The 26,503-nt window shown below is 38.3% G+C and overlaps 1 long non-coding RNA gene across 1 annotated transcript in view; it reads right to left on the bottom strand.

The window, feature by feature from the left end:
- Window positions 1-2,098: 2,098 nt before the first annotated feature.
- LOC124873103 overlaps window positions 2,099-26,503 on the bottom strand; it is a 67,085-nt gene continuing 42,680 nt past the window's right edge. The window contains exons 2-3 of the long non-coding RNA XR_007039441.1: window positions 16,408-16,477; window positions 2,099-2,245 (exon numbers count right to left, since the gene is read on the bottom strand). This is a non-coding gene — a long non-coding RNA (uncharacterized LOC124873103). The remainder of the gene's footprint in view (window positions 2,246-16,407; window positions 16,478-26,503) is intronic.

Below are 26,503 nucleotides of genomic sequence, written 5' to 3'. Positions count from 1 at the left end.
TTTTTGCAGATGACGTGGTCCTGACACACTGGAGGGATTATGTTTCTCAGCTGGCCTGGGAACGCCTTGGGCTCCCCCCGGAGGAGCTGGAGGAGATAAAGTCTGGGTGTTTCTACTGAGTCTGCTGCCCCCGCGTCCCTGTCCCGGATGAAGCGGAAGACGACGAACGAACGAACGAACGAATGAACGAACGAACAAACGAATAGGGTTCATACTTATGCTTAATGTCTGTACGTTGGGAACCAGTGAAACTGAAAAGTCAAATCGCCTGTGCACATAATTTTGGCCAATATAGCAGATTTTGATTCTGACTTTATGCAGACGTACCCCAGGCCGGTGTTTGAACCCAGGACTTGCTACAAGGCAACAGTGCTACCAATTACACCACCATACAACCCTGTATCAGCTATTTTATATTACATTTTATTTTTTATTTAAGTATAACATGAGATGACAATGTTTAAATTATTATAATTTAATAATTATCATGCTTTGCTTAAAAAAAATCTGACCTTTGAACACATTTTTGTGGATGCCACCTGATAGAAAGGGATACAACTCATTAAGGCTGTACTTGGTTTGACATGATCATCAGCTTTTTATGGCTAAAGGTGGTCTGGCTAAGTTCTAGACACAAGTTGCCATTCAATTACAGACATTATTGTCACAAATAAACTAACATTTTTACATCACAAAAAAAACCACATTAATTTGAGGTTGTGGCTTTTATCCACATTTGCTGTCGCTCATCCTAATTTCTGTGGTTAATAAACACACAAAAACAGATGCAGTCTCACACAGTGTGATCCACACATGCTGAGAGTGGGAATAAATTCAAAGTGGCAGAGCATTCAAAAGCCTTCGAGGCAGTGACAGTAACACTGGTAGGCAGGTGGGAGCGGAGCCGTCTGCTCACTAGTCGTGGTGAAAGACTGACAACTACCTCTAAATACAGTGTTCCTCAAACACGCATGCATGCTAGCTCTGACAGCAACCTCAGTTACACTCGTCGCTGTGCACGGGGGCACATCAGCCAGCATAGAGCCAGGACAAACCTACATACCCACACAGAAACAATCAACATCACAGTGTTCGCTGAAGAGGTTTACCTCCAACATTCCCTTGTTTTCGTGTTTCAGGCAGCCAGCGCCCAACCCACTGTCACTGCCTTCATTGCTGGAACATTTAATTTCAACCTCTTTAAGCTGTCGTGTCAGGATGAAGCAGTAACAATTGCTACCAACTGCATCTTCAGCAAACAATACAAAAAAGTTTCTGAAAGTAGACTATGGAGTTTTCATTGAATGTTGCTACAGGACAGGGTGGGAGTTGCCTTTGTGTTGTGTTTGAATGCAGATGCTGTCATGAGGTACTTGCTGTTAAAACATAAATAATGTGTCCCTGGAAAAATAAAGAAAAAAGCACAATAAATAAAATCTGTGTGCGTGCTGGCATACAGATTAAATTGATCCTCACTTGTGCTAATGAGAGTAACTGGTGCGTGTAATATGGGTAGACAGCCAGTTTGTGACTGTGTAGGGAAGGGCTGCGGGACATTGATTTTCTCAGTTCTGTGGCGTATTCAATATATTTAACTTCCTATTTTTTAAAACTTCTACTATGTAACAAAAAGGTCTTTAAGTCCTGAGAAAACATTACAACAGGCCATCGCTATTAAAAATGTGTTGGTCAAATCTATAGGTATTGTCTACTCATCAGCTTTTTATGGAAGTTTTAATAATTTAATAAAAAAAGGTTTTGGTGTTTTTTACTTTTATTCTGTAATTTGAATAGCCTACTGTATGCTTTCAATTTACTTGGGTACTATTTTTTTTACATATGCACTTTAAAGTACTTTCAATTTGATTCAGACTGAATCTTCTTTAAACCTTCCTGTGAATACAATGCAGCATGAATCACGAAAACACAGCTTTCTGTTAATTCTGCAACACAGTGCCTTTTCCTGCTCATAGAAAGGAAGCATTAATAATGTGAACTAAATGTACACATCGCTACCAAGCATTCCTTAACATTAGCATAATATCCATCCAAAATGTTCAGATTATAAGCACGGTAATTGGTAAGAACGCACCTGAGCTTTCATTGCAGCTTTATCCTCCTTGCCTGATCACTTCTTCTTTCTCTTCCTTGTTCAAGTGTTTTATCGGTTTGTCAAAGCGTTCTTTATAGTTCAGTTCAAACTTGCATGTGGTTTGGGGTGACCACAAAAATCCGTAGGGCGGTCCTTGAGAAAAAACAGGGCAATCAAACATGCGAAAAGACTTTAACACCTATGCAGTGAAAAGTCAGTTCTAAAAATTAACGCTGCAGAACCACAGTCCCACAACTAAGTCATGTGAATCTTACTGTGCTGGAGAATGCTTCTTACATAGGTTGAGCTGCTCAGGCTATAGTTTAATGGTGGTATTTTTCTAGTAAAACTAATACAGGTCAGCACGACTTTTTTAACTAAATTTGACCTCAGCATAGGGTGGCATGATGGTATGGTTGTTTGCAGTTAGGATCTTAGCTGGTTCCTTTCTGTACAGTGTTTTTTATGTTCTCCCTATGTCCCCCTGGGTTTTCTCTTGTTGTTTTGTTTTCCTCTCACCATCTAAAATATGGTTGTTGAGTAATTCTATTTTAAGAGGGAGTGTTTTCATGCTTTTTGTCTCCATTGGATGCAGTCTATTCAGGGTCAGTCTGCTTGCAACCATCTTGCAAAACTGAACAGGATTTTAGTACTCTGGTGTTTATATCTATTCATTTGCACATTTTTTTTAATTAAACACATTCAGGTAAGTAAATAGTAAAGTTTATTTATATAGCGCATACAACATGACATTAAAGCATGATTAAAACCCACATCTCCTGCTCTTTTTGCAGCTGGGAGGGACTGCTGCATGTAGTCTCTGTGAATGTTTTAGGATGAGGGGGAGAGGCTTAAGGCAGCACCCGCTCACTGAGAAGAGTAACATCAGCATCTGCTTTTACACCAGAGGCTTCCAGAGATGCCTGAAGAATATGATTGGATTTGCTGTTAGTTGCTTTTATCGAAAACAATCTGTAGAGGAGGCTGAATACTAGCTAAAACAAAAATGTAGTCGGATATGCGTGTGCGTGTGCGTGTGTGTGGTTGCTTTTTTTTGTGTATGTTTCTGTGTTTCCGTGTGATGAATTGCAACCTGACCAGAATGTGCCCTTCCTCTCACCGGATGACTGCTAAAATAGGCACTGGCCAACCAGTAACCCTGCATGGATAAGTAGGTATTGAAAATAGATCAATGGACGAATAAAATACATAATCTAGAAACTAGTCAACCCATGGCTGGAATATACTACACCGATTACAGATTTGCCATTTGTGAAACATTTTGTCGGTGAAAACAAACAATAGGAATCCTTAGTTTTCCCCAAGATATTGCTAAAGTCTCATCTTGGAACACCTATTTCCTAATAGAAAAAGTTACTGGGCTGGAGATTCTTTTGTACTGACCTCCCAAAATCGTGGTACTAAATAAGTCCCAACACACTCTTGACACTCTGAGCTGATCAGTTGCTCCTGGTCGTTCCCAGCTCAAAGCAGAAGCTTAGAGGAGACAGGGCCTTCTCTGTTGGGGCCCCTAAGTTATGGAACGCTCTACCCTTGCACATTCAACAGGCCCCTTCACTGGCCATTTTTAAAACTCATTTGAAAACGTACTTTTACTCATTGGCCTTCAACCCAATTGAGATTTGATTTTACCTAATTTTCTACTGGTTTTGTTTTTTATCCGTTTTTGCATTGTTTTCTTGTGTTTTGTAGTAAGTTTCTTAATTTATTATTGTGTGCTTAGTTTTCCTATTTTATTGCTTTTGATGTTCAGCACTTCACTTCAGCTGTGGATGGTGTTAGTGCTTTATAAATAAGTAAAAAAGATTAATGATGATGATGGTGGTGGTGGGTTTTAACTTTATCTTAACATATTAGGTCTTGTCTCAAGAGACTCTGGTCTTAAGTCTTAATCCTGACCCATCTGTATTTTGGTGTTCTTGACTTAAAAACTACAAACATACCAGTAGAAGCTATATTTTTAAAGAAAGTCAGTCTGTGAAGAGTTTATATTATAAACTCTTCACATAATATTATCTATCCTAGCAATGCTGTTGTTGAGCTGCATTCTCTTATTGGCAACTACTACTGGCTGCTGCCTTAATGCCAAAAATAAAACAGACAAGGTGAGTCATGGCTTAACTTTGCTGGTCTCTCCTGATAGGAACACCCTGCTCTGAATCAATATCTCCAAAAGGTTTTCAGACTTTGGATAAAATACTTTAAAGCAGTGGAATAAAGTACCGAAAGAGTCACATTTTGAAAATCAACAAGACAAACAAGAAAGTGTTTTGTAGTTCCATCCAAATTCAATTGAAAAATACTTTATTTATCTCAAAGGGAAATTAAATGTTGTAGCTCATATTACGCAGGTTTTTGAAAGAGCCGTTGTAGATGCTGATGGCTGTGGGCAGGAAGGATCTCTTGTAGCGGTCTGTCTTGCAGCAGATCTGAAGAAGCCTCTGACTGAAGACACTCTGTTGTTGTACAACAGCCTCATGAAAAGGATGCTCAGGGTTCTCCACAATGTAACTATAAACAATAAACTGCAGTCAAAAGGTAGAGAAAATGGGCTAGCTGATAATCAGGAATACTTTAATTTGAGCTCTTAATCCTAATAGTTGTAAATTTTATAGGAAATTATTAAGGGAACACAATTAAAAAACTTGATGAATTTTCGCATAGTGGTATGCAGGATGGTAGCAAACAGGCGTGGCATGTCTACTTTGACGCTGGACGCAGTCTTGATTTAATAAAGTCAATCACTTTCCCTGATCTGACCAGTGACAACATCTTTAGCCGCATGCTGTCATTCAACCGCTGGCTGTCTTGGTGGTGTCCAGAAGACAATGTGGGCTACATTGATAATTGGCAAACATTTTGGGGAAAACCTGGTCTGATCCGGAGAGACGGCATCCATCCCACTTTGGATGGAGCAGCTCTTCCTTCTAGGAATCTGGCCGAATTTATTAGTTCTCCAAACCTCTGACAACCCAGGGTTCAGACCAGGAAGCAGGGTCGTAGTTTAACACTCCTCTCTGCAGCTTCTGTACTGCTACCCACCCATTACCCTATTAAGACAGTGTCTCGCCCATGGCCAAAATTGAATAGATTAAAAAATAATCTAAAAGGAGGAAATCAGGAAAATCTCATAAAAATAAACACAAAATAAAACAATTAAATGTGGCTTACTGAACATAAGATCTCTCTCTTCGAAAACTTTGCTAGTTAATGACCTGATTTGTGACAATCATATTGATTTATTTTGCCTCACAGAAACCTGGTTGCAGCAAGAGGATTATGTTACTATAAATGAGTCAACTCCTACTAATTATTTAAATTTTCACATTTCTCGAATTACTGGGCGAGGAGGAGGAGTAGCAACCATCTTTCAGTGGGATTTATTGATTAGTCCCAGACCAATCAATAGCTACAACCCTTTTGAATATTTAATCCTTAGTTTTCCTCATCCAAATTGCAAAGCATTAAAACCACTTCTGTTTGTTGTTTTGTACCATCCACCAGGCCCTTACTCTCAGTTTTTAGATCAGTTTTCAGACCTTTTATCTGATTTAGTTTTAAATACAGATAAAGTTATTATAGTGGGGGATTTTAACATTCATCTTGACACTGAAAGTGATAGCCTAAATATAGCGTTTAATGCTATCTTAGACTCAATTGGCTTTGCTCAAAACATTAACAAACCTACCCACCTTAGTCTTCATTCTTTGGACCTTGTGCTGACATATGGCATTGAGTGTAAAGACATAACAATATTTTCTCATAACCCTGTCCTGTCTGACCATTTCTTAATAACCTTTGAATTTAATTTAACCGAGTACTCCACACCTGAAAGAAAATTTCATTATAGTAGATCATTATCAGACAATGCTGTAACAACCTTTAAATAATCTGTTCCACTTTTGATTTCCTCATTATCACAGGAAAACACAGTGGAGGGCAATAATTTTGTTTCTTCCCCTTCACAAATTGATTCTTTTGTTCATAGTGTTACTTCATCATTTCCTGGTGCATTAGACAATGCAGCCCCCTTGAAAAAGAAGGTAATTATTCATAGGAGGCTAGCTCCTTGGTTTAATTCAGAGCTGCGTACTTTAAAGCACAATGTTAGAAAATTGGAGAGAAAATGGCGCTCTACACACCTAGAGGATTCCTACTTAATCTGGAAAAATAGCCTACTGTTGTATAAAAACACACTTCACCAAGCAAGAACAGCTTATTTCTCATTAATAGAAGAGAACGAGAACAATCCTAGGTTTCTCTTTAGTCCAGTTGCTAAACTTACACAGAGTCATAGCTCTGTTGAGCCATCCATTCCCTTAGCTCTTAGCAGCCATAACTTTATGGGATTCTTCTTAAATAAAATTGATTCTATTAAAAATAAAATCTTTGACATACTCCCGAAGATGATTACTTCATCCTCAGCAAGTGACACAACATTGGAAGTAACTGTAGAACCTGATCTGTGTTTGGACTGTTTTGATCCTGTGGAGCTTCCTGAGTTATCAGAAATATTAGCTTCATCTAAACCTTCAACTTGTATGTTAGACCCAATCCCAACCAAATTATTTAAGGACGTTTTCCCTCTGATTACCAGCCCCATTTTAAATATGATTAATTTATCCTTAGTAAATGGATATGTACCACAAACCTTTAAGGCAGCTGTAATTAAACCTTTACTTAAGAAACCTTCGCTTGATCGAGATGACTTGAAAAATTACAGACCTATATCCAATCTTCCATTCTTATCTAAAATTCTTGAGAAAATAGTTGCTAATCAAATGTGTGAGCATTTACACAGCAATGACCTGTTTGAAGAATTTCAGTCAGGCTTCAGAGCTCATCATAGCCCTGAAACAGCTCTGCTGAAAGTCACTAATGATATTCTTATGGCTTCAGATAATGAACTTGTGTCTGTACTGGTCCTCTTAGATCTCAGTGCTGCATTTGATACAGTCGACCATAATATTCTCTTAGAAAGGCTGGAATATGCTGTAGGGATCAGGGGAACAGCACTAGGCTGGTTTAAATCTTATTTGTCTGACAGATTCCAGTTTGTTCATGTAAATGATAAATAATCTTTAAACTCCAGGGTCAATTGTGGAGTACCACAGGGTTCAGTACTTGGGCCAATTCTCTTTACTATATATATGCTTCCAATAGGTAAAATTATCAGGCAGCATAGAATGAATTTTCACTGTTACGCTGATGACACTCAGCTTTACTTATCCATAAATCCTGATGAGCCCAACCAGTTAGATAGACTACAAGCATGTCTTGAAGACATAAAAACTTGGATGACTTTAGATTTTCTGTTTCTAAATTCAGACAAGACAGAAGTTGTCGTCTTTGGACCGGAGTCTTTAAAAAAGAAACTGCTTAGTCAACCACTTAACCTGGATGGCATTAAATTGACCTCTGATAATAAAGTAAAAAAACCTTGGTGTTATTTTTGACCAGGACATGTCATTTAAATTCCATATTAAACAGGTTTCTAGGATTTCCTTCTCTCACCTCCAGAACATTGCCATTATTAGAAATATCCTGTCCAGGAGTGACGCTGAAAAACTAATCCATGCATTTGTTACTTCAAGGCTGGACTATTGTAATTTGTTACTATCAGGATGTCCACAAAATGCAGTTATAAGCCTTAAGCTGATTCAAAATGCTGCAGCAAGAGGTCTGATGAAAATTAAAAAGAGAGATCATATTTCTCCTATTTTAGCTTCCCTTCATTTAAATCCAGAATAGAATTTAAAATTCTCTTCCTCACATATAAAGCCCTTAATGATTTAGCTCCATCATACATCAGAGATCTGATTGTTCCATACGTTCCTAACAGAGCACTTCGTTCTCAGACTGCAGGTTTACTGGTGGTTCCTAGAGTCTCTAGAAGTAGAATGGGAGGCAGATCCTTTAGTTATCAGGCTCCTCTCCTGTGGAACCAGCTCCCGGTTTTGGTCCGTGAGGCAGACACCCTGTCTACTTTTAAGGCTAGGCTTAAAACTTTCCTTTTTGATAAAGCTTATAGTTAGAGTGGCTTAGTTTATCAGGGAGGGAGCCTTCCTCCATCCCTGTTGGATGGAGTAAGGGGGAGTCAGGTTTAGCCTAAACTGGCTCAGTTATGGTTGAGGTGCAAACACATCCTCCATTTCTGCTACCTGTATGACCCCCTTCTCTTTTCCAATGGTTATAATCAGTCTGATAGAGAGAAGTATCCCAATCCTTGTGGTTTTTAGTATAACAATGACCATCAGTGGGACCCTTTGTGGGGTGCCTTGAAACGACATTGTTGTAAATAAGCGCCGTTTAACTAAATAATCTGAAGTGAAACAATCTCTGTAGTTATGCTGCAATAGGCTTAGGCTGTTGGAGGACATAATGACCACTCTCACCCTCTTCACTACATTCTCACACTACTCTCCAATTTTGCATTATTTGCTATTATTTCAGCTTTTAACTTTGTTCTCTCTTTTCTCTTCCTAGAAGCTACACCTGGCCTGGCTCTGTGTCTACATGTGACACCTTTCTGGAGAGGGGAATCGTCCAAACTTCTGCTGGCAACAACTTAATGCTCACCCTCTACTGAGGGTCTACTATCTACTGAGCTATCTTCCTTATTTTTTAACTCCATCTTCCTCCCTCACTGTTGGATGGAGTAAGGGGGAGTCAGGTTTAGCCTAAACCGGCTCAGTTATGGTTGAGGTGCAAACACATCCTCCATTTCTGCTACCTGTATGACCCCCTTCTCTTTTCCAATGGTTATAATCAGTCTGATAGAGAGAAGTATCCCAATCCTTGTGGTTTTTAGTATAACAATGACCATCAGTGCGACCCTTTGTGGGGTGCCTTGTGATGACATTGTTGTAAATAAGCGCCGTTTAACTAAATAATCTGAATTGAAACTATCTGTGTAGTTATGCTGCTATAGGCTTAGGCTGTTGGAGGACATAATGACCACTTTCACCTTCTTCACTACATTCTCACACTACTCTCCAATTTTGCATTATTTGCTGTTATTTCAGCTTTTAACTTTGTTCTGTCTTTTCTCTTCCTAGAAGCAACACCTGGCCTGGCTCTGTGTCTAACTGTGACAGCTTTCTGGAGAGGGGCTTCGTCCAAGCTTCTGCTGGCAACAACTTAATGCTCACCCTCTACCGATGATCCACATGGCCCTGTCTTTCAGTGTTTAACCCTTTCTCTCTCCTAGACATGGCAATTGACATGGTGAAAGGACTAAAGGAGCTACATCCATAAACATTTACTTTTCCTTCCCATAGAAAGTACTCCTGGATCAGTGTTTCTTTGTTCTCTTTGTGTCTCTGCTCTGTTCTCTCTAACCCCCAGTCGGTCGTGGCAGATGGCCGCTCACACTGAGCCTGGTTTTGCTGGAGGTTTCTTCCTGTTAAAAGGGAGTTTTTCCTCTCCACTGTCGCTACATGCATGCTCAGTATGAGGGATTGCTGCAAGGTCAACGCCAGTGACTGTCCACTGTCTTTACATGCTCATCCGGGAGGAGTGAATGCTGCAAGTCACTGACTGGATGCAATCTGCTGGGTTTCCTTAGACAGGAAAACTTTTTGTCCAATTTGAATAAATAACTGAATCTGACTGCACTGTTCAATGATTAGGATTAATTGGAATGTATGTACCTGACTGTTGTGAAGTGCCTTGAAACAACATGTGAATTGGTGCTATATAAATAAACTGAATTGAATTGAAATTGAACTTTATTAGGATTTGCTTTTTGTAGAGCAAATCTGCACGTTGGCACATGTACACAACCACCTTTTATATATGATATGCCTGAAATGCTAAGACAAAACACATAAAAAGAAAAGTTTAGCCAAAATGGAAAAGGTTGCGCTCTTAGATAAGCATAAAACCCTAGACTTTAAAGGGGGTGTACTTACTTTAATCAGTGACTGGCTGTACATAAGCTATTTTTTGTGCTTGGGGACAATTGACAAGACAACTTAATGTAATATGTCAGAACACAGGTGGCTAGAATAGTTGCTGGGGACACTAAACACTTCAGGAGAAAAATAAAATATGACCCGATTGTACCTGACAACTTAAACTTTGTGTTTGTGAAATCATACGTAATTATATGTTACAAAAACAGTGCAAAATGTGTAGGTTCTTGTATTTCATTGTATGTTTCGTCTAATGATTTAAATGAAATTGTTATTGTACATCTTTGTCTTGCAACAGAGCCTGATAACATTACACTGGAGTGACTTTAGGAGGGTGTTAAGTAGTTAGCATCTTTATGGAGTTAAATTTGTCTCAATATTATTCAATCAAACAAAAAACTAATCTCAATAAAAAAAAAACTAATCTCAATCAAAAAAATAATATTCAATCAAAAAAAAACTAATCTCAATAAAAAAATATTAAGTTGTGATCAAAACTTTCAGAGTTGTAACGATTTTTGTTTTTTAAATGGAATATTTTATTTTGGGGAGAAAAAACAATTGTTTGATAAAACAGTTTTTGATTAAAATGACTCATTTTTTCTCACAAAGAGAAAAAAATTATTTGCAAAACATAAACTTTTATTTGCGCATGTCAAAAATCTTTGGTTACTAGTCTCGCTTTTTTGGTTTTGACGCTCTCTGTTTTTGGTTGAACTCAACGAATGTTGAGTTCTGGGAACATGAACATCATGGGCGGGGCCTAAAGACGAACGCTGTAAGACGTTTCCCTATTGGTTAGCGCTGACTAAAGCAGCAGATTCTGATCCCCCGCATCTCTGAACTTCTGCTCGAACTGCAGGGCATGCAGCGTCGCTTCAGTGAGGAGACATCAACTGTACAGAAGAAAACTGCAGTCAAGTGAGCCGACAGTCAGAAATATGCGGTGACGCCAGCCTACATTAGCTCTCTCTTAAAGATTAGCGTCGCGCATACAAGGTGCATTACAGTAATGGAGCAAAAAGGACGCCGATCCTGGCAACGGTTGAGAAAATAAGAAGAAAACAGAAAAGTAACCTACAGAACATTTATATTAATTACATTTTTACAACTTTCACATTCATGTTTTATGTAAAATAATAAATATTTTATATTTTACTGTACAGTTTTGGAGAAATATCTTGTCAAAATACCTCAAAATGCTCAACCATTATATGCATTTGTCCCACTTTCAGGAATTTATTTCTCCAAAACCATGAGAGATGACAACACAATCTCTTCAGATTTTATTAGAGGGTCATCTATATTATAACCAGAATTAGTATTTCATAATTTTACTGTAGGTTTCTGGAGAAATACACAACTACCCCAACAAAGTACCACAAATGCTTCTTTTTGGTGAGGCTGATGAGATCCTGGGAAGTGGTCTGGACAGCTTAAAGTGCAAGAGCATCCAGATCTCCTCTGACCTCTCCTGGACTGGAAACGCCCCTCGCCTGTTGAAGAAGGTACAACAACAGCTCTTCTTCATCTCCTCAGCTGCTCACAGATATCTACAGGGCCACGGTGGAAAGCACTCTGTGTCTCAGCAGGACAGTGTGGTGAGGGAACTGCACAGGGGAGGAAGTATCACGGGTTGTGAGGACAACACACAGGATTATGGGATGCCATCTGCACGACATGGACTCTGTTGTATACTACACTTGGGGTAGTTGTGTATTTCTCCAAACCTTTACAGTAAAATTATGAAATACTAATTGTGGTTATAGTGTAGATGACCCTCTAATATAATCTGAAGAGATTGTATTGTCACCTCTCATGGTTTTGGAGAAATAAATTCCTGAAGGTGGGACAAATGCATATAATGGTTGAGCATTTTGAGGTATTTTGACAAGATATTTCTCCAAAACTGTACAGTAAAATATTAAATATTTATTCTTTTACATAAAACATGAATGTGAAAGTTGTAAAAATGTAATTAATATAAATGTTCTGTAGGTTACTTTTCTGTTTTCTTCTTATTTTCTCAACTGTTGCCAGGATTGGGTCCTTTCTACTCGATTACCGTAATGCGCCTTGTATGCGCAACGCTAATCTTTAAGAGAGAGCTAGCGTCGGCTGGCATGACCGCGTATTTCTGACTGTCGGCTCACTTGACCGCAGTTTTCTTCTGTACAGTTGATGTCTCCTCACTGAAGCGACACTGCAAGCCCTGCAGTTCGAGCAGAAGTTCAGAGATGTGGGGGATCAGAGTCTGCTGCTTTAGTCAGCGCTAACCAATAGGGAAACGTCTTACATCGTTCGTCTTTAGGCCCCGCCCAGGATGTTCATGTTCCCGGAACTCAAAATTTGTTGACTTCAACCAAAAACAGACAGCATCAAAACCAAAAGAGCGAGACTCGTAACCAAAGATTTTTGACATGCGCAAATAAAAGTTTATGTTTTGCAAATAACTTTTTTCTCTTCGTGAGAAAAAATTTGTCATTTTAATCAAAAAAAGGTTTTTCAAACAATTTTTTTTTCTCCCCAAAATAAAATATTCCATAAATAAATAAAAAAAAAATGGTTACAACTCTGAAAGTTTTGATCACAACTTAATATTTTTTGATTGAAATTAGGTTTTTTTGATTGAATAATATTTTTTTGATTGAGATTAGTTTTTGTTTGATTGAATAATATTGAGACAAATTTAACTCCATACATCTTCAGGAAACAACAGGCATCTCCTTCAAAGTCAAAACAGATTTTTCAAACTAAAGGCAGTATATTGAAATTCACATGCAGAATTGACCCTTTATGTCTGTTTGATTTCGGATTTTCCATCAGGCTCCAGGTGGGGGCATCTATAGGTCCAAATGGGGTCAGGTGGCTATTAAAACCCAGGTGGGATTTTTTTGCTAGCACAGCTCATACGCCTTTGTTTGAATTGTGCTTCTGCAAAATCTTAGTATGTAGGTTCAGACAACTCTACCATATCACCCTCTCTATTAAGGTGTTGCTAGAGATGTTAATGCTTTTTTTCTAGACCATCACCTTACAACCTCTGCTGGAACTGTCCTTGCAAAAGCTGTACTCCATTTTGCATGAAGAGCTATTGCAGTGATAAGCCAGACGATCATGTGATTTTATTGGTTATAAATCAACCAGCATCAGCAGATGCTAGAAGACTATTCCAACAGTATTAAAATTCAAGCTGCCAATTCAAATGTATGCCGGTAGTATGACAAAGTCTGCACAAATTTAATAAATAATTCTTTCCAGCAGGAGTCTGTTTTTAACACACATCATTCCTGATGGGATAAGAGTCTGTGTGGCTTGTTTATTAGAAGAGTAGGTGGGTAATGGAAAATTAATGACAGGGCTTGATAAGCCCATGTTGATGATCAGAAACAACCTCAGGGAGGACAACCGCATGTCGCCAAGCATACATTCTATTTTTGAGCCCTGATTTCAAAGTAAAATTAAATCTTTGTGTGGAAAAGGAAATATAATTGTTTGCCTGGACTTAAAAAGGGGAAATGGTTTTTGTAATGAGTTTAGAGCACATATTGCTTTAAGCTAAATGAGTCCTGGTGCATTATGGTCAACAAACAATTCCTTCCAAAGACGGTATTAAACCCCCACCCCCTCTGCATTTGAAATGCATATTTATTTTACAATTTTCATAATGGTCACAAAATTACTCAAATGGTCCATAAATGTTATGTTGCTTAAATGCATCTGTATCCTTAGTGGGCTTTAGTTCACCTCTGCCAGGCTGTCGGTGCAGCAGAGCAGTATGGACTCTGTCATGGAGTAGTTTGCCTTCATCCGTAGCATCTGTGCTTTTGGGATGTTAATGTGCCCAGCTGAGATGGTACAGTTCTGCTCAAAGCTTTCAAGATTGCCAACTGTAGATTTGGACAGACAAGTAGCTTGTGCTTTATTTTCTTCAACATTAGTCTGGCTCAGCACAGAAGTATAGATATTATAGTAGCTAACTAGTAAAGACCAAATTTACTGCAATATACTGCAATTAGATACTTGAGAAAAATTTTTTTATTCCAGATAAAATAGGCTTTAATGCATCTTTGATGCCTACAGTGTACTTTTGTTTAGGTTTATCCACTTAAAAAATACACTTAATGTGTCTTGTTGTCTTAGTATCTTATTATTATTGCAGTGCTTTGTAAAGGTTTTCACAGCAATTGTGAAGTAGAAGGAAATTGAGACATGGTACACACTTTCCTTTTCTGAAAAGTGTGGCATGCTTTTGTATTCAGTCCCCTTTACTCTGACACCCTTAAATAAAACCCAGCGCTATCAACTGCCTTCAGGAGTCACCTAATTTGAGTCTACCTGTTCTTAATTAACTCTCAGTATATAAGTTCTATAAAAGCCTCAGAGGTTTGCTAGATAACATTAGTGAACAAACTGCACCATGAAGACCAATGAATACAGCAGGCAGGTTTAAAGAAGGGTTCAGTTATAAAACAATATCCCAAATTTTAAACGTGTCATAGAGCCCATCATCCAAAAATGGGAAGAGTATGGCACAGCCTAAACTGATAGGCCAGTCAAGGAAAGCATTAATCAGAGAAGTAGACAAGCGGTCCACTATAACTCTTGAGTAACTGCAGAGATTCCCAGCTTAGGTAGGAGAATCTTTTGACGGGACAACTATTAGTTGTGCATTCCACAAATCTCACCTTTATGAAAGAGTGGCGAGAAGAAAGTCAATGTTGAAAAAAAGCCTAAAGAAGTCCCAATTACAGTTTGCCACAAACCATGCAGGGGGGACACCCCAAACATTTGGAAGAGGGTGCTCATGTAAACCTCAATAAACTAAGACTGCACAACATCTAGAACACATCATTCCTACTAAAACATGGTGGTGGCAGCATTATGCTCATAGCATGCTTTTCTTCAGCAGGGAGCAGAGAAGCTGCTCATAGTCAGAAAATAGACATAGAGCTAGATACAGAAAAATGTTGAAAGTAAACCTTTTAGAGAAATTAATTTGAGAATGGGGCTGAGATTCACCTTCAAGCAGGACAACACTAAACATACAACCAGAGCTACAATGAAGTGGTGCACATTAAAGCATAGTCATTTGTTAGAATGGCCCAGTCAAAGTTCAGACCTAAATCCTGCTGTTTATTTGTGACTTAGACTTGAAAATTCATGTTTACATATGTTCTCAATCCAATTAAAGATTTGCTGCTTTAACAGGAATGAAAGGTGGTTTTTGCAGTATAATTATCGTTACATCTAACAGTTATAATTTGTGTAAGTATGTCAAAAAACTACAAATAAAATACAGTTGAGTTTGTAATTGTAAGCTGACAAAAGAAAGGGGTGAATACTTTTGTAAGGTGAAATTTCTTATAGCACAGGATACCAGTTACCATGTTGCTAACCCTAAACTCATGATGTCAATTTTTATGATAATGTTCTCCATTTAAATAATAGGTTTGATGTATGTTTTTTTTCTTCATATCTTATTCTTAATATATAAAGATGACCCTTACAAGACTTTAAAGCTTGCTGTTGATGGTTTGAATAGAGATCCTCAAGATGTTGGTGCTACAGTGGAATTTAAAACGAAAGAGGAACGGTGGCTTCAAACTGTTTGAGGTTATGGGTGACCTCATGCAGTCTCATCCTCTAGTAGACTCTACTTTTATCACATGCAAACCCCCGCTCACACAACATCGCTGTATGAAGCGTCTGTCTGCTGGTGCTGATAGGGCAATGTGGTTTCTCCTCAACACTAATCTGTCCTCCACGTGGTGTGTGGGACTCATGGACAAACCTTCAATATGTCACTGGTAGGAAGTATAATCACACTGCAGACTTCCTGTCCTCTCTGGGCTATCGGCATGTACAGCTCACAACAAGTAGGGACACACTCTCTCTCTCTCTCTCTCTCTCACACACACACACATACACACACACACACACACACACACACACACACACACACACAATCCCCTACATCAGTTGTGACTCAACATCTTAACATCTTAATAACCAGCCACAAAAACCCACACTGTGCAGCACTTTTAAACCAGCAGAGTTAAAAGAAACCGTAAAAGTTTGGAGGTTGGTCAGCAAGAAGAGCCAAACGTCACAGGAAGTGGAGCACCTGATGTGATGCATGCTGGCAAGGCATGTCTGCGGACCACACCCAATGTGTGTGGTGAGTCATCAGTCTACCCCACAACCCCCCTCCCCCCACCCCCCCACGCCCCGCTCCTGGTGTCCATCCATTAGAACAGACAGAAAGGGAGGGGGGATCATAAAAGAAAAGAACTAATGAAGGGGAAGAGGGGAGCTTTTCATGCTGAGAAGCAAAGAGAGCAACATGCTGTTGGGGGCATTGAGGGTGGGACTCACCAGCTCGACTGAACCATAGTGTTTCCTGCTGAAGTCTCCACGCCTGCAGCCCAGGTCCTCTGAGGCGGAGCTAGAACACAAACGTGTGGTCAGACACATGGCCTACATTACACCACACACACAGCAGAGATACAAATGACATCACTCATACACAAGTGGCAGCTGAAGCATCTGATTTTCCTTTTATCGCACTTCTCACACCCCGACTACTCGTTCACTGACATCTTGTTCTAACTATGCTTGTGCTCGTTCCCTTCTGCTTTTTTTCTGTCCTTCCTGTCTGCGTCTTCATTGGTGTGTTGGAGCTGCTTCTGGTGGCATGGTGACTGGCCAGAAGCAGCAGCCAACCCACTGCTGATTGAGATGTCGGCCCTGATTAAATTAGGACTCGGTGATAGATGGGAGACCTGCTGGGGCAGCTAGCTGATGGTTAAAGCACCAATATGCACACTGTTTGAAGTTACAGTTTCAATTCCACTTCAGCATACCTTTAACATTAAACAGCATAGTACAAATTATATTGTTTTCTGTTTGGTTTTGATGAATTGATAGTGAATCACTAAGTAAAAAATATTTCAACGTTTTGGGAAATGCAGAATTATTTTTTCTAGCTGAGGCTTTGATACAAGAATCAACACCAGAGTCAGCCTACAAAAGACAGAAGATGTGAAGAGACAAGATTAGGCTTTCAAAAATGAGAACATGGTATCAACTACTGCTGGTAGTGATGGCATCATGCTTTTGGGCTGTTTTGCAGTGGTAATGGCATATACAATACAATATTAAGGACTACCTCCAATTTCTTTAACCTCACAACAAATCAATGACTAGATGTTTGACACTTGGAGACAAATCCATGTGTCAACGGAAAAGCAATTTCAATCACACATCAGAACTGGTTTTGAGATGAATAAAGCAGGCTAAGGGTATGAGAAGCATCTAACCTGGTTAAGTACTTCTAACACTCCATTTTGAGTGCTACAGACTTTAAAACTGAAAATTGTCTGCAAGCTGTTTTTCAGTGTGATCAAATCAACTATCGCATCCCATAAATCAGTACGGCAGCTGGTTACCATAGAAAGTCTGGACGTTAGCTGTTGCGAGACGTAATCAGCTTTTAGATTTTTGGGCCAAGCAATAAAATGCATCTCAGTTAAATCTAAAAAAAACAAGTTTAAAAAATGTCTTTGTGACTCAAATTTATTTGGTGTAGGGGCACTGAGGAACAGCTCCCTGAATCATTGGAAACTTCAATATTGAGCCCTTTGTTGTACTAATGATCCATCCTGATACAATCCATGAGTGAGGTTGCTTCTGAATTATGAAAGTGGCCTTACTATGATTTTGCCCAAAAAAAACACATCTTAAAAGATCAAATTCAGTCACATTTTTGAGGTTATCTGTGTATTTTATAGTATGACAAGAGCACTGAGTCACAGCTTAGGGAAAAGTGATAATAAAGTGACTTAAAGCTCAACACAATTATTCAACTACAATTAGCCAGGAAACTTTATCAGTCAGGATATGCCTATCAATCACTGAAGTAATAAAGAAAAAAAAAAGGAATACTGCAAATATTGAATCTTACATAAATTTTGAGCTGAAATTTGAAACTTATGAAATTCATACAACTGTCTTCCAGTTTACAACATAAACTGGTCAAAGACTTCATTATGAATAAACATAGACTTCTATGCAAAGAACCATCAAATGCAAAACAACTGCAGCATAAAGCTTTCCATACTTCTAAAGTTTAAAGTTGTTTCAGAACAGCAGTAAAATGATTTGGTCACTCTGCAGGAAAGATACTGATTGCTGATACGAGCTCCAAAGAACAGAACTTCAAAAACAGTGTGTCTCTTTAGGTTGCAGCTGGTGAGCAAATCTTTTCTCATTCAAATATTTCAGCCAAAGCTGTAAACAAAAATGTATCTGGCTCTTTACAGATGAATTATACAGGAAAATGGTCACTGCAGGTCATTATTTATTTATGTCGGCCATACGATACAGTCATTGGCAAAAAGGGGCAAAAATTACTTTACAGCATAATGACCCTTCAAAGACCTTGTCTGGAGCTAAAGTTATAGTGTTGCACCACTGAAGAGCTCTGGTATTACTCTTTATTTTCAGTAACAATGATCATGATACTATTGATCAATGGGCTAAAATCTTTTAAACAAATTAAATAAAAGAAAACAAGCTTGGTATGACTCAAAAACAATAAAGCTGTCAATATAGTGTGAGTCGTGCTCATCAAGCTCCCCTTTTTGTAAAATCAGTTCTTTCTTTTAGAAATCTGATGACATGATAAGTCATAAGCATCAAGGGTTGCACTGAAGGTTTTAAAGCACGGTTTACCACCTCACGTATGCAGTGAAGTTACACAGGTATTCCATCACACAGTTAACACTGGCAGAGCAGAAAACTAATCATGTTCTCACCATTAGTGATGCCACAAAAGACAGTCGACTGCATAAATGTAACTGTTATGGTGGGAGTTTGTGGGAGTTAAGGCCATTTTGCTTTTCAAGCAGCAACTGTTAAAAAAGTTACAACCTAAAACTCTTGTTAGGTGATTTTATGGAAATATTTTACACAAATAAAGCAATCGGTATAAATTTAGACATATCTGATGGTTTGAGTGCAACACTGATATTGTCCTAATTTCTATTTGCTTATGAAGTGCAAGTCTAGTTTAGCATAGGGCCTAAAAACAGGAAACAGTTGTCCAAATGTCTGCTAGTACTATAAATTCAACAGTGTTCTGGAAGGAAACTCTAGTATTTTCTAACAGCAAAAGTGAGATTGTACTGCACAAAACCTTAACCATAAATCTTCTATAAAACCTCATAAATGTTTTCTGTATATCCTAAAAAGTCTTTAGGGCTCTGTAAACAATTTAGGGAGTTTAGGATGCTTCATCTGTAGCCATTTCCTCCATCTCCTATTTGTCTAAAGGTGTGTCCATTTTGAACTAATTTGTCAAAATTTCTGAGATCCAAGTCAGAAAAGTTAAACAGAACACCCTCCAAAAATATGGGTTCGATTCCAGCTTCTTCTTGCCACACGTCACTGTGTCTCTGGGCAAGGAACTTAACCTCAAATTGCCTACGGATCAGTGTATCGATGTATGACTGTGTGAACATTTGTGAGTGCGACTGGGTGAATGCGGCTCCAGTGTAGAGAGCTTTGAGTGGTGGGCATGACTGGAAAAGCGCTAAATAAACTCAATCCATTTACCATTTTTCTATGCACTAAATTTGGATTCTGACTTTTAGAGTTGGAGGTCCCTGAACAGCCCAATACAATATCAATATCCAAAGCCACTAAGTTTATTGTTTATTTGCATTTTTGACAGTTTGTATCACATTAAAGCACTGGCACACATTATACTGTACAATCTCTATCTGTGAACATTTCCTTTAGTGAATTAACCAATACAAATAGAGAGACATATGTTAATATCTGATTTTGCTGCTCAGAATAGTTTGCCTGGTCACAAACCAAAATAAATAAATAAAGAAAGAAAAAAACCCACTGGTTTCCTGACATAAATCCAGAATGGGTTAAACTCATCTGTCATTCTAGAACACAGAATAGCATAATATAAAATCCTTCAAGCAAATACTAAACCAGCCCAAAAATGTTTGCCAATATATCCTGCAATTCTCTACAGAAAGGCATTTGGGGTAAACATCCCTTGAAAGGTGCCAGAACCATCCCAAGTTGCTCAGAATAAGCCCACTGATCATGTGCTGAAAAAAACCCAAAGTTTAGGAAAACAGGTGAACGTTAGAAGACTAGCAAGACAAGAGCTTTGCATGGCTCGACTCTATTCATCATTGCAGCACACTGAGCACATTGTTGTAGCTTTACATATCAAACATTCACCCTCTGGTCTTTTCCCTTTTTAAAGCCCCACCTGAACAAATACCAGGATACTTAATCTGCTACACCTGAAATAGACTCTCCTTCCTTAAATAAAGGGAACATGCCCTACTTCTCAGGATAGATCCATGGTCTCAAATGTGAGGTTCTGATCTGCAGCCGGATTGCACCACAGTCAGCCAGTAATGCTTTAGGTTACCAACAGAATACATTTTGTTATGGTGCCAGAGAAACATCCCGCTGCAAAAGATAGAAAGAAGACCTCCAGATCGGCTTGCTGAATGATTTGATTCAAATGGGAGTGTTTTGAAATGCCCAATAAAATTCTCCCCCAACAAGTCAACTGAATTAAGAATAAGAGACAATGTGCAGCCCAACTTGAAAAGGTGTTAAATTCCAGGTATTCCAAAAATAACCTAGTTATAAGCGTTCTGCGTTTTCTACAAAAAAAAAAACAAATATAATAGACTGACAAACTCTGTCTCCAAAAAGTGTGAACATCACCCTTTTCATGCATTTACTTTGGGCTTATTAAATAAACAACATGAAAAGTAATTGTTTTGGGCAGATTAATGATACTGTTAATGAGTATTTCAGTGAAAACATTTAATTACTCTTAACTTAAAATAACCAAACTTAAATTAGTTTTCTTTACCCTGAATCGAAATTAATAAACTGACAGCAAGCATGAAGAAAATGCATTTCTCAGACTACTTGTTTCATTACTTCAATGAGTTTAATGAAGAGAAAAAGTGAGAAAAGAAAACCGGTGCATTAACACCATCCCTAGGCTGAAACATGACCATGGCAGAATCATGTGGTGGGGATACATCAGTAGAGACATGGAGGTTGGACAGTGTTAATGGGAAGATGGATGGAGCTAAATACAGGGAATGGTTTAGTTTAAACCACATTCATGTCTAATTTTCAGTCTCCATTTACAATTACAGTGGCAAGTATGGAGACATACTGTACTTGCCACTGTAACTGCAGTGAATTATTGACTCAGGGGTATAAATACAAATGCACAATACACATATTGGATTTTTAGTTGTAAAACTTTTGAGTTTCAGACATCTTTTTCCTTCAATTTCACATCTGTAAACTATTTTTATTGGTTTGACAGTAAGAAAATTCACCTTTAGATTCTTTTCTATATTGTATTTTAGATTTTATTTACAAATATATTTATCTGAATCTGTCAAAGGCTATGACTTAAATTCAAAAAGTATGTTTTCTAGCTTTTGTAAACCTTCTGTTTTTATCTATATGACTGCCAAAGAGCCTTTTGCTCCTGCTGATATCCTGGTCCCCACCCACATCTCTTCTTCTGTTTCCACCTAACTGATCCTTCTCTTCTCAAAGAGTAGGGCTGTTTATACATAATTCACGGTGAAGCTTTAAGAACACATTTGTGCATCTATACTACAGCACGTATCCATCTCTGCATCTTGACCATCTTTGCTTTCTATCTCACCTCCATCAAAGCCTCTACACCTTTTTTCGCGCTTGCTTTTTCCAGTCAGCACCCAAACCACAGGTTTCCGTACCCTTTGTTAAGTCTCTGCAGAGAGGTCATGAATATACTGCCTCTCATGGTGACTGATTAATTGATACAACCCCACCCACTGTGGTCAGCAAAGAAAAAACCCTTTTTCTCCCTTACATCTTTTGTGTAGGTTTTATGCACTTATAGCTCCCTGCAATTATTTAAGCTATTCCAACTAGGCTTGGATAATTAAAAAGGTGAGAATCGTTGGCTTTTTATGCCCTCGCTATTACTACCTCACTTAATTCTAAGACTTCACACATTAGGACATAATAAAATGTCCCCTGGTCTTCACCAGGCTATAAAATTAGGTAACTGCAACCTTCAATGGACAAATTACATCATGCTGATATTTATTATTTTATTCTACATACCGAACCTGACCTAAAAGACGGGTCTTCTGTGTGACCTTCTACATCATTGTAGTGAAATATTGACCAACTATTTTTTACCTTATTGCTTCAGTTCATGAAGGTTTGTGGGCATTTGTTCAAAAACAGATATCTTGTTTTTGTATTTTAGCTGGGCTGAAGTTCACAGTAAGCTGCTGCAGCACATTGTATTTTATTTTTTAACTGCTGTATTATAGAATTTAGCCCCAGTTTAAGTCAGAGAAAGGTCCTCAATATTATTCATTATTATTTCAAATTTGTAATTTAAATAGAAAATATTATGCTATTTTCCTATAAGTTGACACAATTTTCTAAGTTCTTACTGAACTGTCTGTGCTGTGCTTTGGTCAAAAGAGCTTGGCATATATATGTACAGCTGCTCAGCTAAAAAGCATTAATTTATTAATTATTGTTATTATTTATTTATTATTTATTTCCTTCTCTGCAATTTCATGTCAGGCTATTGTTGCAAATTCCTTTAAGTTGTTGCAAATTAGACTAATTTCCCAGGCACAAACTCTAAGGTAGAGATGCACAAACGTTAGAGTTTCAAGGTAAAGCGGTTGGTGGGTATAAAAAATAAGAAAAAGTTTGTGTTTTGGTATCTTAAGAACATTTGTGAAAGTGAGTATAAACAAGTATTTTTTTGAACATCTGTTTGCAGATATAAAGCATATACTTTTCTAAATATAATTTACTTTAGCAAAAAGGAGTAATTTATGTGTGAAGAATAACCGCAAGATTTCAGGTTAATCCCATATCATCAGCCCTCCACCACCGTACTTCACAATTGCTAAGAGGTGGTTTTACTTATTTACTGTGTATGTTTTGTTGTTTATCTGACATGGACAACACGTCTTTTTTTTAGTTTTATGTCCAATGGACCTTTTCTTCTTCAATTTTTCAAATGAAATTTTCGCACAACAAAGTCACATTATCTTAATGTGAATAGACATTCTGGAGACATTAGACACAAATTCACCAACACGTCCACTTTCCAACACACTGCCTTTCAATAAGAGCCGAGCACAAAATGTCATATGTTGTACTTTTGTTTGACCTGTATTCACCTAGACTGAAGAAGAGATTGTTGCATAAAACCTTAGCATTGATGTTAGGAGTACTTGCTTTTAAATATTACTGTACGTGGGTATAGGAACATTGACACTTGCTGGTGTTATCTGAGCAAAAAATAAATAGATTTTACTTATTTAAGTGTTTTTCCAGATTGAGAAGGTGTCTTTGTGTTCAACAGTGAAATCCTGTATTCTATTTTTAACCGTTTCATTTTTGAGTGAGAATATTTTAATACATGTTATAGTCACAGGTTATACACCGCTTGTGGTGTACAACCTGTGGTGAATCAAGAGCTGTTTTTGCTCAGCATTGTTTCTGTGAGACCAGACAGCTAAAAATGGTTCAAGCTGTGCTGACATCTATTAAAGAGGAAGAACAAGTTGAGGGATTAAAGTCCTCGGAAGCCAACGAGGAACATGTACCTGTCAGCAGAGCTATGGGAGAGCAGAGCAGATTTCAGCTCGAGTTTGTCTCAGAATTCAAAGCTAGATTACACAGATACTGTGTGGATTTAATGATCCAAAATCCCTGATCAAGTAAAGCAAAGTAACAATTGAAAGTAAATATAAAAACTAAATACTTAAGTTCGTAATCTCAAAGTCAAAATAATGTTTAACTTGATTAGTTTAAATTCTTTCCATTTCAGCATGACTGAGTCTAGATGCTATTGTGTGTTTATTGGTCAGCAGTTTTCTTGATGAAAGGTAATGTACTTAAAATGTGCTTTCATAGCTTGGGCTCTTTTGTGGTTTGAACGGTCTTTCCTGATTGCACACTCCTGGTGATGAAACAATGAATATAAAGTCACAAATCCTCTCAACTTACACAGTCAACAACCTGCTAAATGTGGACTGTTAAAGTGAAAATCTTTAAAAACATGTTTGGGTTCAGGAGAGCATTCAGAAATTGGACTTGGAGCGTTGTAAGCTGAGTTGAGGTCGTTCCACTTGCAAATCACAAAATCTGTGTGATTTGTTAATTTTTGTTGGTTAGTGACAAGGTTAATTCCAAACAATATATTTATCTCTGTTTTTTTCCATTTAAACACCTGAAGAATATGTTTACTCATGGAGATTGTACATCAATAAAAAAGAAAAACATCCTAAGTACAAAAATACAGTTTATCCATGCAAACATAGATTTTACATGCGCGGAAGCCACACTTGAGTGTCTCGAAGATCTTTAACTTTAACACCGGATAACTACGTAATATGAACAAATGAAAATACTTTAGGCTGTAGGGGCAGTTCGATTTGTGCATATTATCATGCTACCATGTTTGTGAGCTGGTTGGTGTCCTAGCTGAAGGTGTTGCTGTGTCAGACTGCACAACACATTTTGATTGTCAGAAGTAAAACAGTTGGGCTTGCCCTGCATTGAAAGCCACTCTTATGTTTCTATATCAGTACTTAAACTTTGCAATCCAGCATCCAGACATTCACTCTCCAGCAGCCTAATGGATGTTAGCCAAAGAGAAATGACTGAAAGCCCAAGCTAGTGATAAATGGCTCAGAAACAGACATAGGTAAGATGGATATTCATTACTGAACTGCTGTACTCTGTAATAGAGTATGGGAAAGGTTACAAATTACTGTTTCTGTCACAGCAGAGCAGACAGTAGCCACTGAAATGCTGTATCTATGTGAAGCATAGCTCTGCCCCAACAGTCATCATACTAGGCTTCAAACTGTTTTCCAAACGAAGGCTTTCTTTAATTTCTCTTCAATCATTACAGGCCGTGAAAGACTCATTAATGAGTCTAAACAATAGAATCAGTGATTCAATGAAAAGACAAATTATATACAATAATGTTACCAGGAGAGCAAATAATTCACCTATTTGTGCAGTAAATAGGGGACTGCAGCAGCTCAAGCCCCCTTGTGGAGGGTGAAGGATACAGCGACTTAACAGTAACTATAGAAGCAGCAGCAAAGTACATGGTAATATTCTACATAAACTGATATGCCACCAAAATGTTAACTGTAGGAGAGAAGAAAAATAAAACATTACAGCTGAAACAATTTCGGTTTACAAATGGGTTAGCCGGCTATAGGAAGTTAGAAATGTGACGCCATGAGCCAACAGTCCATCACTGTGGCGAGTGCTCTGTAGTTTTAGATATCAGTGCTTCCGAGGAGGTAGCTTTCATGCTGCCGATGAAAAGCCACAAAATTAAAGTCATAAGCACGAAAATATGGCAAGGCTGTCAAAACTTACAGTAATACAAATTTGCAGTTTATTTACGCAGGAGCAGTAATGCATGCGGGCTGCACGGTGGCGCAGTTGGTAGCACTGTTGCCTTGCAGCAAGAAGGTCCTGGGTTTGATTCCCGGCCGGGGTCTTTCTGCATGGAGTTAGCATGTTCTCCCCGTGCATGCATGGGTTCTCACCAGGTACTCTGGCTTCCTCCCACAATCCAAAGACATGCCAGTTAGGTTAATTGGTCACTCTAAATTGTCCTTAGGTGTGTGAATGAGTGTGTGCATGGTTGTTTGTGTGTTGCCCTGCGATGGACTGGCGGCCTGTCCAGGGTGTACCCTGCCTCTCACCCATAGACTGCTGGAGATAGGCACCAGCTCCCCCATGACCCACTATGGAATAAGTGGTAGAAAACGACAGACAGTACTGCATGCTAGCTGACCATGCATTGACCTTAGCCTCTCCTGGAAGGGGTGTCTTCCTGCACTTGATTACAAAAACCTGTCAGGTTAAACAGGTTTATAGTCTATCTACTGATTTATATCACATAAAAAATGTAAACACTATTTTAAATGCATAATCAAAAAAAATGCAAAATGCTACAATTGTATCTTAAATCAAACTGCAGTTGACACCTAATCCCTGCCAAAAATAATTGTTTTTAATCCAACTGTTTCCAGCGTGTGAACACAGAGACTTGATCTTTTAAGATCATTGAAGTAATTTGGGTTTGGCATTGTTATCAGTTTCAAGGTATTTCAAGGTTACCACTAAGATTTTCTTTCATACAATCCCTGCAGTTTAAAGTTATTTTAATAGGCCCCAGAGAAGATGCCACAGTGACCAGAGTTTTCTCTGATTAGCAATGCTGCGCTGTCCCTCCTCTGACCTTTTGCTGTGCACTGCAGGTCACCTGCCTAAAAGATGGCTACTACACTGTTTTCTACCTTATGAAAAATAGACAGGTTTGGCTGTTTGGAAATATTTTTGG

The sequence above is a fragment of the Girardinichthys multiradiatus genome, chromosome 8 (assembly GCF_021462225.1).
Source record: "Girardinichthys multiradiatus isolate DD_20200921_A chromosome 8, DD_fGirMul_XY1, whole genome shotgun sequence".
NCBI lineage: Eukaryota > Metazoa > Chordata > Actinopteri > Cyprinodontiformes > Goodeidae > Girardinichthys > Girardinichthys multiradiatus.
This window is presented reverse-complemented; position numbering and strand designations above follow the sequence as displayed.